Here is a 17,842-nt window from a genome sequence, read left to right as displayed (position 1 = left end):
GTTGGTTAAATATTGAGCCAACGTTAAAAGTGTACACCATATTTCCTCTTGGCATAAATACTGTGCCAATACTTTAAAATACTGTGAAATACTGTGTCAATACCGTGAAAATATTTTTAAAATATTTTGGGTAAACATTATTTTTAAAAATACTGAATAAAGATTCTTTAAATATTTAAAAAAAATAATTTTTAATTAAAATATTATCAAAATATTGTCAGTATTGTGTAAATATTGCGACAATACTGACAATATTTGTCCAATATTGTAAAAATATTATGTCGTATCTGGGATTTCTTTTTTTGGACCGCGATCAGCAAAAATGAACCAAGCCACATCAGCTTTTGCCATATTTAATGGGGAACTTTTTTTTACATGAAAACGGTTGTGCGGATTTCCATGCTAATTCCTGTCAATTTTCTGCATAGTGCGCAGCGAATTCCTTAAAATTATCCAAGGAATCTTCACAATAAACGTTCTCTTGTAAAAAAATTAAATTGCCCACTGCCAATAAAAATGGACCAGTGGACAAGGTAACTTGCTTTCAATTTTTAAAGTTCATCGACGAAAGCTCATTTCATTCGTGCGAAACATATTGAATTCACAACAGATTTAGAGTAGGTTGCGATCTTGTAAATGGCAACTCTCTCCGATTCGCATTATAATACGATAACCAAAGCAAGAAGAATTAAAAACCACATTTTAAAGCAAGCATTTGGCGCCCTTTTTTGAAATAAGCCTTACAGACGAAAAAAATCGTATTATTTAATAATCGAACGAGATACGCATTTCTGCACTGAAGCCCGAGATACGCGAAAAAAGTTTTACTGTTTCAGGTGGCTTCCCAATTTTTTCGATTATAGTCTCTTGCTGGCAGATAGAAGACATCTTTAGCAACACGTTTTTGCAGCTAACTCAAAACTGTCAAACATCGAGATACCCACTTCTGCACTCTCACCATCGATATTCTGCTAATACTGAACCAGCGCTAAAAAGATTGCACAGTTCCGGTATGGTGGTGTTATAAAATCTGCATAGACTATTCAGTTAATTGTTTTACTTTAGTCAGTATTACAAAGACAAGTCTTGCCACAATATTAATTTAGTACTTTTTAAATATTTTAGGAGTATTTATTTAACACGTATAAGGTTTTTTTACCTTGATGGTCATTCAAGATTGTATTAATTTCAATACTTTATCGGCGAATATTCACACAGGACTTTATTAAACACATATAAGCCTCAAACGGTGGGCAATATTGGCTACACACTTCGTCATATTTAGGCGTTATTAATATCCCAGTTTTCTCTATAGTTTTTACCTGACTTTTCTTAGACCAGAAAAATAAATCTCACAGCAAACTGAACGCCACTCACTAGTATTATCCTGACTTTATTTAAAGTTGCCTTATTTCCTTTCACATTTTATTTTTTAACAGAACACAATTGATATGTTATGACTTTCGGTTGATTGCATATATTTTCCCCAGCTCTCCAAATACGCATGCTCCTCGTTTCAAGTGGAAATATGTGGCCATAAAAAACAAGTTACTGCCGTTGTGTTTCCTCATTTTTTCCCATCAGCTATGGGATTACTATTCGCTTCGCGGATGGAATGATTCCGGAACATATATATCGTCTGATTGAATACTGAGGTGAGTGAGTGACAGCGGTGGAAATGTATCACAGAGAGAAAAGTAAAAAAAAATTTAAAAGCCAAAAAAGTTGCGGATATGCGTCCCGCGTTGATATGCGTTGATTGAAGTGTAGTGTTTATTTACAAAATGTATGCGTATGTCGTGTGTAGCGCGTTATTGAACACCTAAAATCAAACCAAAATAACTATTCTACTTGCATTGTTAACATATATCTAGAAATTATGAGGAATTTGTTCACACCAGTTGATGGTAACGCGATCGTTAGGTAGATGTTAAATAGTGAACAATGGTCATGATTTAATCAAAAGCGCATTTTGGATGGATACATAAATGCAATCATCAAATATATGAAAATTCGAAAAGAAATAAAATAAAAAACTAAGTACTGTAGGTAATTTCACATGACTCTAGAGAGGGCCAAACTTGGTAATGAAGGCGCGCGTGAGTTTTTGAGGTTGATGATCGACAATTTAAAATATGTACTTCACGTATTTTGGAAAAATGTCAGGAAATGATACACGTGACGTTTAGGAGTATGTGCTTCATAAAATGTTGCTACTCTGAACCTTCTCAAGTTTTGACTGTTCCCAGAGGCGAAGTAAAGCATACCAAGACGAGCTTTTGAATGCTGCAACTAAAAATTTGCCCGGAATTAGAAAAAAAAAGATTTTGCTCTCTATCTCTGTAAATACATGGTAGAAACTAATACATTCCCGAGTGGAAAAATCAGACATCGCAGAGTTAAATTATCTATGAAGTGAATTTTGCGTGCTATTATAACACTTAAAATACGAAGAAAAAAGAAGAAAAAATACCAGAACACTTATTTTTTACTTTTTGAATTAACATACCATTGTAATTGATAATTCATCGTATGCATTTTAGGTTTCAACCATGCATTGTGATAATGTTCTTTGTTGTTTTATGTTTTGATTTATTTTAGCTTATGATATCACTGAAGATGGACTTAAACCTGAGATGCATACGATGGACTACAAATTACAATTGTACGTTAATTTGAAAAGTAATAGAATGGGTGTTTCGTTTTCAGAGGCGGATCCAACAAATCGGCAACATCGGATTTCCTCCATTTAAACCTATGATGAATAATCGATTCTTGTCGGAGCACCTAGCCCCTCTAAGAATCGATGCATATCCATAGGTTTAAATGGGGAAGAACAATGTTGCCAGTTTGCTGGATCCGCCAATGTTCGTTTTGTTTTATCCTTATTTTAATTACCAGGATTAAGTCTCGGTTGGATAGGCAACTAAACTAACCGCAGGATAAAGCGTAAGGTATCAAGGCAAAATGGAGGCGCTCCAAGCCAATGTCTCGCTTCTGACGGCCTGTACCAATGGGGCTGTTGCAAACTTTTGCTAGAGCAAAAATAAGAGTTGTTCCTTACGGATAATGTCTGAAAAATCACGATGAGTGCATCGGCAAACTCTGAAATGCACTCCTAACTTCAAAATCTGCGTAGCAGTTTTACGACTTTAAATTTTTAAACCAAATCTTCTGCTATCGAATACGAAAAATCATGGAGAATTTAAGTTTCATGTTGACCAGCTTCTCGAAAGAAAAATAAAATTTCTAAGGAAGTCTGCAACGTCGCAAATAGAGAAACGTCGTTTCTCATTTCGCCCGAAAATATGTATGTATAAAATTGAAGGCATTATGACTGGTGTCTCTCAACTTATATTCGTCTTTAAGGATGAACAATGGGACGCGCTTGCTACGGCGCGTTGATTCAACTATACAACCTCGACGGATGTCCGCATTGCGTTCAAAAAATTGAAGGCGTTTTGACTTCCTACGCATAATACCTGTAGTTGATTCGATCGACAAACGCGTTGGTCGGCGGTGACGGGGACTTGATGCAACTATTTAAGCTTTTTGGATGTCCGTATCGGTCCGACTGAAGTGCGAAACCACGTATCTCCATTGCGGTGTTTCAAAATTTCCGTTCCTATTTCATCTCTTCCATGAGAAACAATCCAAATTTACGACTTTAAATTTTGAACCAAATCTTCTGCTATCGAATATGAAAAATCATGCAGAATTCAAGTTTCATGTTGACCACGCTTCTCGAAAGAAAAATAAAATTTCTAAGGAAGTCTGCAACGTCGCAAATGGAGAAACGTCGTTTCTCATTTCGCCCGAAAATATGTATCTATAAAATTGAAGGCATTCTGACTGGCCTCTCTCAAGTTATATTCGCCTGTAACGATAAACAATGGGACGCGCTTGCTACGGCGCTTTGATACAACTATACAACCTCGACGGATGTCCGCATTGCGTTCAAAAAATTGAAGGCGTTTTGACTTCCTACGCATAATACCAGTAGTTGATTCGGTCGACAAACGCGTTGGTCGGCGGTGACGGGGACTTGATGCAACTATTTAAGCTTGTTGGATGTCCGTTTCGGTCCAACTGAAGTGCGAAACCACGTATCCCTATTTCGGTGTTTCAAAATTTCCGTTCCTATTTCATCTCTTCCATGAGAAACAATCCAAGGAGCCTTATGCAAAAACGGCCAAATCCCCCGTAGCTCCGATTGCTTCCATTATTTAGTATGCTATTTTACCATAACAAAGGGCCCCCGTTTCTGATAATTTCAAGTCCAAAAAAAATTTTCCCGCGCTTTGGCGGCGTTGCCAAGTTGCAACCTTAAAAATTCGATAACATTTGAACCACTTGAGTTATTGATCTGCGGTTTGCGCTAAAATTCTTTAAAAATTATGAACTTTTGTTTTATGTATGGTTTTTGGATAGAACGTAACATTAAACTTATGATTCACCCCTTTTTTTTGGATTTTTAATCCGTCGAATTTTACTTCTCACTGAGATAACAACGGAAATTTTCGAGTTCAGGTAAAGTGATCGATAATTAAAGTGACAGTATGGGAACACACTCTCAAAGGCGCAGGTGAAACTATTTTTAAAAGTCCCGAGGGGTCTTCTTCATAGAGAAGAATGCTTCTGCAAGTTATAAGTATATCGGATTATAGCCGATGTCTCATATTATCCAATCATCACTTTTGCACTTAAAGACTAATGGAAGCCTTTCATTTACCCATCATTCAGAACTACTCAATACTCTTGATACGCGCGTTATTTGATTAGGAACGGTTGTTGGAATAATTATTTTTAGCGCAACTCTTACTCGGAAATGGATAAACCACGATATTTTAATACGCTAGTATATACAAAAACTATATGTCTTTAAGCTTTGTATACCTCTGTACTAAAACGAAAATAAATTAAATTTAACAATTCAACAACGACAAAATGATATTCTGGGACTTTTTCAGAGCATCCGCGGAAAAAAAGCTTGTATGCGGAGAAAAAATTCGAGAAGGTCAATTGGACTGCATTCTGCAATTAGGAACTACAATTTCTGGCTCTGCTCAGGAACAACGTATGTGCCATTAGTTTCCCTATGCACAAAAGTGTTTTTACGGATGATGCAGAAATTGTTGTTCCAAATTGCAAAATGGAGTCCAATTGGATTTACCTGACTTTTTTGCGACTATCCTCCTTCTCTCCTCCTTCCCTTTTCCTCCTTTCCTGATCTTCCTTTTTTGTTTTGGAATATCCAAGCAAAAAATTAGCTTGCATCGGAGACACAATGCGGGGCGATGAATTGGACTGCATTCTGCAATTAGGAACTAAAATTTCTGGCTCTGTACAGGAACAACGTATGTGCCATTAGATTCCCTATGCACAAAAGTGTTTTTGCGGATGATGCAGAAATTGTTGTTCCAAATTGCAAAATGAAGTCCAATACTTGGATTTACCTAACTTTTTTGCGACTTACGGAATATCCAAGCAAAAAATTAGCTTGCATCGAATATACATCAAAGGTCGATTGGACTGCATTTTTCGATTGAGAACTACGATTTCTGGCTTAGTTTAGGAACAACGAATGTGCCATTAGTTTCCCTATGCACAAAAGTTTTTACAAATGAGACAAATATTGTAGTTCCGAATTGCAAAATGAAGTCCAATTGGAATTACCTAACCTTTTTTGCAAGTCACACCTCCCAGTTTAGAGCAAAAACTGTTGCAAGTTGCTTCTTATTTCAGTGCACGCATGGTGATTCCGTGACAATTTTGAGAACGGAGAAAAAACTACGTTGTTTTGAACGCAAAATAAAGTTCTGCGTTGATTAATTTTTCCCCATTATCATCACATTATAGACGCTCTTGTTTCTGGAACATTCTGGAACAGTTCATTTAGAAATTTCCTCTCTTTTTCGCCCCTCCCCAAAGGGTTTTGGGTTAAGTATTTTTCTTTTGTTTTGAACTTTTACGGACTTTTACCCCTCCCTTCCCCCAAAAAATACATCCTCACAGCGTTCTTTTCGTTTCTTATTGTTTACACAATTTAATCCTTTTTCATTGTTTTGTAGTCTCGAAGTTTCTCGAAGATCAGAACAGGGATTTTCAAATCCTGTTTACAATAAAGAAGTGCCTTTACCTCAATGGAACAAAAGGGATGCATTTTTCCCCTTTTGTTCCGTAAAATTCGGGTTTCCCGCCACAGGACAATGAGGAAATAGTTTCTAAATTACATCCTAATTGCAGGAGGGGTCAGCAGAGGGGGGTGGGAATTTTGGAGGTGGCTACAGACCAACCGAGCTTACAAAAGGGAGACCCATTCCCTAAAGCTCAATCAGTGTGCGTTTAGAAAGCGAAGAAGTTCCATGGGTGAACAGGTCAGAGGGTCAGTGGCTCAGTGGCTTAGTTGTTTAGTGGTTCAGTGCTTCAGTAATTCAGTGTTTCAGTGTTTCAGTGGTAGTGATTTAGTGGTACACTGAAGTCAGCAACCGGAATTCCAACATTTGTAGTAACTCAATTTGGATTAAGCTCCTAATATGTAAGTGAACCTTATAGCTTACTCATACCTTCTATTTTTATACACTTGAAATTTTGATAGTTTTAATTTTAAATTTTTTATTTTTCAAATTTTTATTTCTCCAATTTAAACATTTCAAATTTAAATTTTTAATTTACAAATTTCAAATTTTGAATTTTCAAATTTTTAATTTTTATTTTTCAAAGTTAAATAAAGCAGTCATTTTTCAAATTGAAATTTTTTCGCTTATAAATTATAAATTTTAGGTATATTCTATAGTATTTTATCATTACTACGGCCGTACCAGGTTTAAATTTTTATTAATCATCGTTTTAGGTACTCGTATTCTCAGAAAAAAGATAAAGGAAAAAAGAAGGTAAATAAATAAAAAAGGAAAAAGGAAAGTAATAATATTTTATTCCAATTCATTCGAATTCTATGGATCAACAGTATATTAAGGTGATTCGATGGACGCCATATTTTGTGTCAGAACGGCATGCGATATATCGCATCAATTAGTTCCATTTTTTTAGGTACTTGTCATTTTTCTCCAATTTTGAGATCGCAATTCTGTTGTCAGGAGACTAAAGTACTCACTTACCAATTTTAACAAAGAAATTCAACGTAATAAAGGCGTGGTTTTTTTTTTAGAGAGAAAATATCGCATTCGAAAGCAGTTTCGATATCAGTATCGAATGCGATGTTTTCTCTCAAAAAAAAACCACGCCTTTATTACGTTGAATTTCTTTGTTAAAATTGGTAAGTGAGTGCTTTAGTCTCCTGACGACAGAATTGCAATCTCAAAATATAGAAAAATGACGAGTAGCTGACAAAATGGAACCAATTGATGCGAGAAATCGCATGCCGTTCTGACACAAAATATGGCGTTCATCGAATCACCTTCATTGTTTTCCTGCAATTTGCACAGATCTACACAACCAAAAAAACCCTTAGATTGTGAAAACTTTCTTGAATTCTTGAGTAATTTTCAGCGCTTATTCTGAAAAAATAAACGAGAATCAACCCTCAAAATCGCAGATTTTTTAATAGAAGTGAACATTCGTTTGGTTAAAGTTTAAAAGTAATCAATCAAAGTATTCATTAATTGGACTGCATTTTGCAATATGGAACTATAAATTCTAGCCCGGTTTAAAAACAACGTATGTGCCATTAGTGTGCACTATGCACATAAGTGTTTTTTCAGATGAGCCAGAATTTATAGGTCCAAATTGCAAAATGTAGTCGAATTGTCCAATCGCTCTCATGCTTTTTGACTTATATTATTGCTATTTTTCTTTTAGGTCATTTTTTTGCATTCTTGAATCTTGAGTAATTTTTAGCGCCTAGTCAAAAAAATAAACGAAATCAAAATCCCAGAATTTTTAGAAGAAGGTCATATTTGCTAGGTTAAAATTGATTAATAATCAATTCAATTATTCATTAATTTCCCAATTATTTTCATGCTTTTAGACTTTTAATAATTCTTTTTTTTATTTTTGTTTGTTTCAGGTCATTATTTTGCATCCAGAATCGCATCAAAATACATTGATTAAATAAAAAATGCGCAACTACACCTCCACGTTTGAAAATCTCCGATGGTGTTCCACTTTCAGAAAAGAAAAGTAACCGAGGAATCTCCCTCAAATTCTCCGTAAATATTATAGAATGAGTGAAAAACTCATAATGAAAACTCATTAATGAAAACTATTAATGAAAAACTGCTGATTAGTTCTGGTTGAAAATAATAAAACAAGAGCAGAGATTTGCGACGTCACAGTCAAAGATAAGTATTTTCAACCTTCAGATATCGATATTCGAACTCTCGTTAAAGTTTTAGTAAAAAAAAAAAAAATTGCGCACAGGCTATAATTTTAATTTACATTAGATCTTTAGCAGCTCTGCTTCCTTCATTTTTCTATTTTTCCAGATCGGCAAAACAGTAATGAAGTTTCCGGCATTTTGCTTTTTGAATGAAATCAACTTATTTTATGGGACTAAATTTTTATTTTTCCTCTTCAAAGGCTTCATGCTAATTTTTCTTTCTCCTTTCTCGTGTATTTATCTCTTCTAAATTGACAAGAGACAGGGTCAGAGCACAAGCTACTTTCAGCATACTGATCGCGGATAAAATTGCTTTACAGAATTGGTAGTTTTTCTCAAACATCATATTACTTTTTCTCTCCGTGTTTTTTTCAAATCTTTATCATGTTTTTTCTTTATCTATTTCTTTTTACATCGATAAGAAACGAACACAGTGAAAGTTGTTTCATCTTCTTTTATTTTTCTTTTTTTTTTTATATATTCTAAATACCTCAAACTAATTTTCCATTTTTTCTTCTTCTTTCAGATTGGCAAGAAACGGGTGCAGTGAAAGCAGTTCATACCTAATTTTATTTTGCTCTCTTCATTTTATTTCGTAACTACCTCTTATTAATTTCTCTTTCTTTATTTATTCTTTCTTCCATCTTTCATTAGCGTCTCCTCTGAAGACCCAGATACACCTGCGAATTAGAAGCGCTTGTTGAAAGTGAAACACCAATAGGAAAGGAAGATTTTGATAGCTAGACGTCGAGCGATTGAAATCCCGGTTTCCTATTGATGTTTCACTTTTAACAAGCGCTTCTAACTTGCAAGTGTATCTGCCACTTTACACCATTTGCAGTTGAAGTACATATTGTAATTGGACGTATTTCTGTCAAACGGAACTATGTGCCTTAAGACATGAGCCCTGAGACCCATAAAAATACATGCATAACAGGGCTCACGTCATAATGCACATAGTTCCGTTTAACAGAAATACATCCGATTGAAACTACTAATTCTTTTTCCCTCACAAAAGCACTTATCTGCAAACTGCTAATATTTCTGAAATAAGACAAATTATCAATTCCTCTACTGTACAGCATGGTCCAATTTAGACGTATCATAAAGTCACATTTTGATCATTGAATCGCTCATTAATGATGTTTGATATTTTAAGTATTTAAAATCAGAACAATTATAATTGGACTGCATTTTGCAATTTGGAACTATAAATTCTGGCTTATCTGAAAAAAACACTTACGTGCATAGGGAAACTAATGGCACATACGTTCTTTTTAAACCGGGCCAGACTTTATAGTTCCAAATTGCAAAATGCAGTCCAATTATGCTGCGTTCAAAAAGCCACTTGAAATGACTAATTATTTGCTCACAGAATAAATAGCTCAGGAGAACAAATAGCGTAAAAACAATTGCACTAAGGTGATTCGATGGACGCCATATTATGTGTCAGAGCAACATGCGATATCGCATCGACTGGTTCCATTTTTTCAGCTACCCATTATTTTTCTCGAAGTTTGAGATCGCAATAATGTTGTGAGGAGACTGAGGAATTCACTTAACAATTTTGACAAACAAATTTTACTTAATAAAGCCGTGGTTTTTTTAGAGGAAAAATATCGTACTCGATACTGATATCGAAACTGCACTCGAGTGCGACATTTTCTCTCTAAAAAAACCACACCTTTATTACGTTGAATTTGTTTGTCAAAATTGGTGAGGGAATTCTTCAGTCTCCTGCCAACAGAATTGCGATCTCAAAATTCGAGAAAAATGACGAGTGGCTGAAAAAATGGAACTAATCGATGCGACACAAAATATGGCGTCCATCGAATCACCTTAAGTTCCAAATATTTGCACGGAATGAATTTAGCATTAGAAAAGAGGAGGTATGAGTTTTGACAAATATATTAAGCAAAAATCAAAACTAATTTGTTATAAAAGTTTTTATTTACAAGTTAGGTTTAGGTTAAGAACTAATCATTCCTTTTTTTTCTTCTTAGTCTGTTTCAGGTCGGAAAGAAACGAAGAGGATGGATGCTCCGCATGTTGAGTCATTGAGGACGGAAGTAGTGCCCTCCTAAATGTGTATTATTTCCATATAATTTAGAAAGTAGTAATTACTAGTATGATTGAAATTTTATCCAATCAATTTTTAATTAATTTCATTCATAAAATCCATAAAAATAATTATATTTTAAACGTGTCGTATCCTTAAGATGATTCAACGGACGCAATTTTTTGTGCCAGAACGACGTGCGATATATCGAATCGATTCGTTCTGAAATTTCAGCTACCTGTCATTTTTTTCGAATTTTGAGATCGTTCTTCTGTTGTCATGAGTCTGAAGAATTCATATTCCAAATTTGACAAACAAATTCAACGTAATAAAGGCGTGGTTTTTTTAGAGGAAAAATATGGCATTCGATACTGACATCGAAACTGCACTCGAATGCGATATTTTTCCTCTAAAAATACCGCGCCTTTGTGAAGTTGAATTTCTTTGCGAAATTTGGTACATGAATTCTTCAGTCTCATGAAAAGAGAAGTGCGATTTTAAAATTCGCAAGAAATGACGAGTAGCTGAAATTATGAAATGAATCGATGCTATATATCGCACGTCGCTCTGACACATAAAATGGCGTCCGTCGAATCACCTTAAGGCCTGAATAGACGATCAAATTCCGAACCAATTCCGATCAAAGTAGACATGCTGATGACTGGTGGTCACCATCTACCATCAAATTTTGACGGGCCGCACTTTTTTGATCAAAGTGAGATCAGACAGGAGTGCCATCATTCATCATTTCCTGCCACAGGAAACGTTTCTGTCAAGTTTTCATTTTAAAATTAAGCAAATTTATGAATTTCAGACTGATGACTCCCGACACTTTGATGCTACTTTGATCGGAATTGGTTCGGGAATTTGATCGTCTATAGAGGCCTTTAACTTGAATGCCCTCAGCTGTTTAAAGGGATATAAGAAGTATTTGCTATCCCTTCCAGTTCTGCGCATGGTTCTCATTTAATTCAGTCAAATAATATTGCATTTAACTGGGAGAAATTAAACTGCATTACGCAAAAATAAATTATCTTTCTCGGTTCACCGTAGAGAAAACACGAGTTTCATTTTTCCAACATAAGTAGGTGAATTTTGAAGAGCCAAGAATATTAATTCCTTTTTGCGCAATGCAGTTCAATTACTACAACTGAATGCAAACTTGTAATTGGATTACACTTTGTAATAAGGAACCATTATTTCTTGTCAATTTTAGAAATAACACACATGCCATTGGTTCCCCTATTCAGATATGTGCTTTTATGAGAGCTAGAGATAGTGGTTTCTCATTGCAAAATGTGATCCAATGATGTTGCGAGTCCAAAGAGAGTATGAAACTGCAATTCAAATTAAAATTTGGAAAAATAACGTTTGATTCATTATGGCATAATGCATCGACTAAAATCCTGGCGAGAGAGAACTGGACACTGTTAGGCTAGAACCAACTATGTTGCAGGCAAATCCTAAGCACATAGTTCCTTTTAGCATACATGGGTCCAACTAATTTAATTGCTGATAACAAGAAAACTTCTAATTATAATGAGGGGTTTAATAGAGAATTCTAAAAGCCAGTTTTGTCACCCATTGCAAACCATACTAATAACTCTCGATTTATCTTGTTTGTTCCAGAAGATGCGGCAGAAGAAGCGGGGGTTTTGGGGGAGGGCTCGCTGAGGGGGGAGATTCCCGGGGAACGGGGGGTTCGTGGGGTTGGGAAGAACCGCGAGACGAGGATTCCCAAGGGGGGGGAGGATTCCCGGGGAAAGGGGGGCTCGTGGGGTTGGGGGCGGAATCGCGGAGTAGGGTTTCCCAAAGGGGGTTCCCGGGGAGAGGGGGGACTCCGTTGGGTTTATGTAGGATCGCGGAGCAGGGTTTCCAAGGGGGGAGGGGCCGCGGAGTAGGATCACGGGGGGAGGACTAGGGTTTTTTTTTTTTTTTTTTTTTTTTTTTTCCGCGACTGGCTTGCTGAGATCCTCCGGGGCGTTACGTCCCGGGGTCTGCCGTCGCCGGCAGGGGCGCCCGCCGGGACCCCGTGGGTCCGTTGGGTGCCCCTGCCCCCGACCCCCCGCGAGGGGGGTCACTTTGCCCCCCCGCAAGGGGGGGCTTTTTGACCCCCCTCGCGGGGGGTCGGGGGTGGGGGCGCCCAGCGGACCCTTATGGGGTCCCGGCGGGCGCCCCTGCCGGCGACGGCGGCTCCGGGGCGTTACGCCCCGGAGGATCTCAGCAAGCCACGAGTGGAAAAAAAAAAAAAAAAAAAAAAGGGAGGAGGTTGGGAAGGAACCGGGACGCTGGAAGCCGGGGTTGGGGGAGGCCGCTGCTGGTGGACACCGTCGTACCGGGATCGTCGCATTTTTTTTTTTCCCCTTCTTTTCTTTCTTTTCTTTTTTTTATTCTCTGTTGCAGGTGCTGCTGCTGGGTGCCATCGTACCGGGATCGTCGCATTTTTTTCTTCTTTTTTTTTCCTTCTTTTCTTTCTTTTCTTTTTTTTATTCTCTGTTTCAGGTGCTGCTGCTGGGTGCCATCGTGCCGGGATCGTCGCATTTTTTTTATTTTTTTTTCCCTTCTTTTCTTTCTTTTCTTTTTTTTATTCTCTGTTCCAGGTGCTGCTGCTGCTGCTGGATCTTCCCGCAACCGAAGGTAAGATACTGTTTTATTCCTCCTCCATAATCAGTTGCGGAGGGCGCTACTTTCGTCTTCTGCGGGCACAGCTGTTTTTAGGAGTATCAAAAACGGCATGGAGAAGTAACAGGTGGAGATGCATCGGCGTTGGTGAGTGTATTTTTTTGTTTCCTCTTCCCCTTTCCCTCTTCCTCTTTCCTCTCCCTTTTCCTCTTTCCTCTCCCTTTTCTTCTTCCCTTCCCCGTGGATTAGGGCTCTTGGCGACACCACGTTAAAAAAAACGCGCCGTAAGCTCTACCTCCAGGAGCAGCACCGTATCCTCTACCTGATCGGGCTTTCCTAAGGTGGTGTGGAAACGAGCTTGTCAAAATATGTTCCTCTATTCCTCCTCTGAGTAAGTAAAATCAAAACCTGAGAATCTTTTCATCAAGTGCTTTTTTATCTTTTTTATAGGGAGAGCGTAAATTCAAAACCTGGCAAGTGCCCCCAGGTGTTGCTACGATTGAGCACCAGTTTCTATAAGGTCAAAGTTCATAGAACATTTCTTCACTAAAATTTAATGAAGGGAAATATTCAGGTCCTTTTACGCTACGAAGCAAGATGCACAATTTTAGCAATACCGGATGACACTTTCCAGATTTTGAATATCCACTCTTCACGTATCAATGGCTAAAGGCGAAAAAGTAAAACCTCAATTGTAACGCTTAAGGTGATTCGACGGTTGTCATTTTTTGTGTCAGAGCAACGTGCGATACATCGCATCAATTCGTTCCATAATTTCAGCTACTTGTCATTCGTTTCGAATTTTGAAATTGCACTTCTATTGTCATGAGATTAAAGAATTCATGTATCTAATTTCACAAAGGAATTCAATGTATTAAAGGCGTGGGTTTTTTTAGAGGAAAAATATCGCATTCGACTGCACTTTCGATATTAGTATCGAATGCTATATTTTTCGTAGTCTCCTTACAATTTTTTAGTCTCATAATGACAACAGCAGTGCGATCTCAAAATTCAAATAAAAAATGATAAGTACCTTAAATTATGAAACGAATTGATGCGATATATCTTTCGTCGCTCTGGCAAAAAATAGCAATCGTCGAATCACCTTAAAAAACGTCCGACTCGATCTTAATCCAAGAAAACTAATTGAAATGTTTCATTGCAATTGGTTGTGATTTATTTAGAGAAAGCGATGAAAATATACAGAGAATTTCAATAGGATCTAATGGTTGGTTATCCTTGAAAAAATTGAAGACTCGCACGGTTCATTGTAATCTGAAAAACGCATTTCCGATTTTTATCAATGCGTAACCGTCAATAGAAAGCGAAACATTAGTCGACGAAAACAAAATGTTTAGTGGAGCAATTTCTGTAGAGTTCCGTTGAATAATCAAAAATGGAGAATCCCACATATAATTTGGTTGAAAAATGAGAATCCCGCATATAATTTGAAGACATCTAAGAGCATTTACGACTTTAAATTTTTAAACCAAATCTTCTCCTATGGAATACGAAAAATCATGCAGAATTTAAGTTTCATGTTGACCAGCTTCTCGAAAGAAAAATAAAATTTCTAAGGAAGTCTGCAAAGTCGCAAATGGAGAAACGTCGTCTCTCATTTCGCCCGATAATATGCATGTATAAAATTGAAGGCATTATTACTGGCCTCTCTCAAGTTATATTCGTCTTTAAGGATGAACAATGGGACGCGCTTGCTACGGCGCGTTGATTCAACTATACAACCTCGACGGATGTCCGCATTGCGTTCAAAAAATTGAAGGCGTTTTGACTTCCTACGCATAATACCTGTAGTTGATTCGATCGACAAACGCGTTGGTCGGCGGTGACGGGGACTTGATGCAACTATTTAAGCTTTTTGGATGTCCGTATCGGTCCGACTGAAGTGCGAAACCACGTATCTCCATTGCGGTGTTTCAAAATTTCCGTTCCTATTTCATCTCTTCCATGAGAAACAATCCAAATTTACGACTTTAAATTTTGAACCAAATCTTCTGCTATCGAATATGAAAAATCATGCAGAATTCAAGTTTCATGTTGACCACGCTTCTCGAAAGAAAAATAAAATTTCTAAGGAAGTCTGCAACGTCGCAAATGGAGAAACGTCGTTTCTCATTTCGCCCGAAAATATGTATCTATAAAATTGAAGGCATTCTGACTGGCCTCTCTCAAGTTATATTCGCCTGTAACGATAAACAATGGGACGCGCTTGCTACGGCGCTTTGATACAACTATACAACCTCGACGGATGTCCGCATTGCGTTCAAAAAATTGAAGGCGTTTTGACTTCCTACGCATAATACCAGTAGTTGATTCGGTCGACAAACGCGTTGGTCGGCGGTGACGGGGACTTGATGCAACTATTTAAACTTGTTGGATGTCCGTATCGGTCCGACTGAAGTGCGAAACCACGTATCTCCATTGCGATGTTTCAAAATTTCCGTTCTTAATTCATCTCTTCCATGAGAAACAATCGCGCTTATTTAAGCCTCCCGCTTCAAAAAGGATACTACGGCACTGGTGAACATTTCGTCAAAGGAGTTTTTCAATTCAATCCTTGCTCAACATGGCCCACGCTTCATTGCGCAAGTTGAGGAGAGCACGAGGTCAATAAAGGCGGATATTTATCAACGCGAGAAAAACGTGATTGCAAACACGCTGCACCGATTGAAATCAGGTGGTTAGAATCATCGTCCCGTCACATGTTTTTTGGCGGATTGGCATCGGCTATGTTGAATATTGTCGTATCCTTGTGACTTGTGAGCAGGGGTTGGATGGGACGACTCCTCTGCCGAAATTTTCACCTGTGCCGTATTATATTTTTTTGAGGGGGGAAGCTAAAAAAAATGCAAATTTTTTAAATGCAAATTGTGAGGTAAAGAGTGCATTTCAGACTTTACCGATTCGCTCATAGTGATTTTTGAGAAATTTCCATGATTTTTGAGAAATTTTCAATGTGTAACAAATCTTATTTTCGCTCTAGCTAAAGTTCGAAACAGGCCCATTGAACCATCACGTAAGCCGCTTTCAAAGGGCCAATGATTACTAATTGCCAACGATGTATCGCAGTATTCAAGTCTCTGTCGAAAGTTGTAATGATTGCAAGTGTCTGAAAATATTTAAAATCTAAAACACATTCGTGCTAGCGTCATTGAAAATACGTCATGTTTAAGAGAGGGGGACTATCGGTTTTTGGTAGTCGCTCAAAAAAATCGTCTATTCGTTGACGTATGAACCAGTGGCGTGGCGTGCTTTGCGATACATCGATCGATACGCCACTGAAACCTATGAAAAAAGATCGATTTTTAGGGTGTTCGCAGCGAACACCTTAGTAATCGATTCTTTACCATAGCTTCAAATGGCGAGATATCGATAATCGATCATTCACGCCACGCTACTGGTATAAACGTGAGCGTAACTGCACTTTGAGTCAAGCCGTGCCGTCCCCGTATGCCTTTATCTTTTCTAAGGCTTACGTGAGAATAGAGTTACGCTCTTACTCGAACCGAGCGACGAAATATGAATTACCTGACATCAATCACCCGAATATAGATTCGATGTCAATATTTCAGGCTCCTGAACGCCACCTTTATGCGGCAAGCGTTATTTGATATGAAATGTATGTGCCGCCAGAGTGACGTCTCAACATATCTACGGCCGAGGAATATTACATTTTTCCGCGGAGCAAGCAGAGACGTCAATATAAATTTTCATAGCAATATATTTTAGAGATCAAGCCTTAACAATCTAAAAATCGTAATCGGTTCAGGCAAAACGTAATTTTAGAGGTCGATGCTATTTTTCGGGTTTTTTCCCTACTTCAAATGTCTTTGAGCGGGTAAAATTACGAGCGTTACGGGGTAGCTCCCCCCTCCTTTCCTAATCAAACCAGTCCCAGGTAACCGTTGTTTAGGATCAGCAGTTATATTCGGGTCACCTGGCCGGGAATCGAATATCCGGGACCCGATCAAAGAGTAAGCGCTACAACCTCTATACCACAGGAGGCCGACATTTTGAGGAACTTTTTGAGAAAAAAGTCAAATACAATTCGCCAAATGATGACTGATAAATGCCGAGCGATCACTTTCCCATAGGCGAGTTTTCGCCAGTTAGGTTAGGATTGTTTAACCAATCAATCAACTGTTTGGTCATAAGTCATTATATAGCGGATCTGTTAATTGACTTCCGAAAGTAACTTTTATAGTATGAGGAAGATAGCGGTGGATGGAAAGTATACGGGATCCTTAAAGTATATACGGCCTCTAGCAGTAAGCATTGAAGCTTGAGATTTTCAGAAGTATAATGCTACACTATTAAAAAATATCCCATGGATATCAATTTCCATGGTTGAGTTTTTTATTTTGATTTTGGTTTGATTGGGGAGAAAACAGTATTGACTTAGAGATAGGGGGAGGGGGATTGAACAATTCCATCAGTTGAAATCAGAGGGGAAAAACTCAAGTTCGTGATTCTAGAAATGTCCAACTATGGTTGAAGATTTCATATTTCTTTCAATTTTATATTTTCCTCTCATTTTTTTCATTGAGGTCATATGTTCATCTACTCATTTAGTCCCAATAATTCAATGTACTTAATGCTACCACGTCTTCTTCAGAATGTGCAAGAAGAATGTTTTTAATGTTACGATCAACTCTCAAACCATTTCATCCTAATTATTACTTTCAATTATGTTCAAAATTATTCTGTGTGTAGCGTAGCCTTCAATTCACTATTCTGATAATTTTCAGAAGTTTTATTCCGTATACTTAGGTACCCATGAAAGCGTAACCTAAAACCAGCAATCT

The 17,842-nt window shown here is 37.5% G+C and overlaps 1 protein-coding gene across 1 annotated transcript in view; it reads right to left on the bottom strand.

Annotated features, from left to right (window-relative positions):
- LOC109031247 (neuroligin-1) overlaps positions 1-17,842 on the bottom strand; it is a 239,331-nt gene that overhangs the window by 80,592 nt on the left and 140,897 nt on the right. The gene's annotated exons all lie outside the window — the stretch shown is intronic.

Source organism: Bemisia tabaci, unplaced genomic scaffold (assembly GCF_918797505.1).
Source record: "Bemisia tabaci unplaced genomic scaffold, PGI_BMITA_v3".
Classification (NCBI taxonomy): Eukaryota; Metazoa; Arthropoda; class Insecta; order Hemiptera; family Aleyrodidae; genus Bemisia; species Bemisia tabaci.
The sequence above is the reverse complement of the archived record's forward strand: the minus strand, read 5'-3'. Positions and strand labels throughout refer to the sequence as shown.